The sequence below is a fragment of the Pinus tabuliformis genome, chromosome X (assembly GCF_031772625.1).
Source record: "Pinus tabuliformis cultivar Carrire ecotype Pingquan chromosome X, CPIR1, whole genome shotgun sequence".
In the NCBI taxonomy this organism is placed as follows: Eukaryota; Viridiplantae; Streptophyta; class Pinopsida; order Pinales; family Pinaceae; genus Pinus; species Pinus tabuliformis.
This window is the reverse complement of record NC_142308.1, coordinates 453,664,007-453,665,443: the sequence shown is the minus strand read 5'-3', so window position 1 is coordinate 453,665,443 and position 1,437 is coordinate 453,664,007. Positions and strand designations below refer to the sequence as shown.

At 41.5% G+C, this 1,437-nt stretch overlaps 1 pseudogene; it reads left to right on the top strand.

The window, feature by feature from the left end:
* The first annotated feature begins 83 nt into the window (after positions 1-83).
* On the top strand, positions 84-964 carry LOC149140553 (developmentally-regulated G protein 1 pseudogene; annotated as a pseudogene).
* The last annotated feature ends 473 nt before the right edge of the window (positions 965-1,437 follow it).

The following is a 1,437-nucleotide window of genomic DNA, read 5'->3' as shown; positions in this document are numbered from 1 at the left end:
TTATTCCCCCAAATGGTGGAGACAATTCATAGATGGTCTCAATATTGGCGTTAGAGACAGAGGATATACGTATTGTACAGATGTGTCACTGGGATCTCTGAATTTTCAGCTTCTTAGTCTGAACAGGAAAGATCAGGCACAATGGGTATCATAGAGAAGATAAAGGAAATAGAATTCGAGATGGCACGGACACAAAAGAACAAAGCTACAGAATACCATCTCGGGCAGCTTAAAGCTAAGATAGCGAAGCTGAGGACACAGCTATTGGAGCCACCGAAGGGTTCTAGTGGTGCTGGTGATGGTTTTGAAGTCACAAAATATGGTCATGGTCGTGTTGCTCTGATAGGATTACCGAGTGTGGGGAAATCAACACTTCTTACTTTACTCACTGGAACTCTCTCAGAAGCAGCATCATATGAGTTCACAACACTTACTTGTATTCCTGGTGTCATACACTACAATGATGCTAAGATACAACTTCTTGATCTTCCTGAAATCATTGAAGGTGCTTCTGAAGGCAAGGGTCGTGGTCGACAGGTGATTGCGGTTGCAAAGTCTTCAGATCTAGTGTTAATGGTTCTTGATGCATCTAAAAGTGAGGGTCATCGACAAATTTTAACAAGGGAATTGGAAGCAGTGGGCTTGCGCTTAAACAAGAGGCCTCCTCAGATATATTTCAAAGAGGAAAAAGACTGGTGGCATTTCCTTCAACAGCACAATGGCATTAACACATGTTGACGAAAAACTTTGTTATCAAATATTACATGAGTACAAGATCCACAATGCTGAGGTATTGTTCAATGCCACTGTTGATGATCTCATCGATGTCATTGAAGGGAACCGGAAATATATCAAATGTGTTTATGTTTATAATAAAATTGATGTTGTCGGTATTGATGATGTTGACCGGCTATCCCGGCAGCCAAATTCTATTGCCATTAGATGGTATGCCTGCTACAGATGAAGTAGCGCCCCTCCTCTGCACAGAAAGTCACTTTCAAATGTAAACAGATGATGAGTTCCAGATCATGGGGAACCTGCGGCAGACAGGAGTTTGTTCTGTGATTTTCGCCTAAGATTGTTGGGATTCTTTGGAAATTTTTGTGGGATCGAGGGCGATGTGGCGCTTGGAAGGTAGAGCTATTGAATGCAGCCATGTAAACTGCTCTCGGTTTAGTTGTTACTATAAGCCGAATCGGTGGAATATTAGTTTGAAATCCGTTGTATTGGCAAATGTGACTTGGCAAACCGAACTTAAATCGGGGCTATCTATCACATCCAAAAATTGCGATTTGGTTTAAGATTTCTAATCCTGGTTCTATGGAGATCTGCGCTCCAGATGTATCGCTTAAATGGCCAATTATCAAAAGATGTAGAGGAATGCTGTTCCATGTTTAGAATAGATGAACGCCCCTTTCCTACTTTTTGTAATGACAG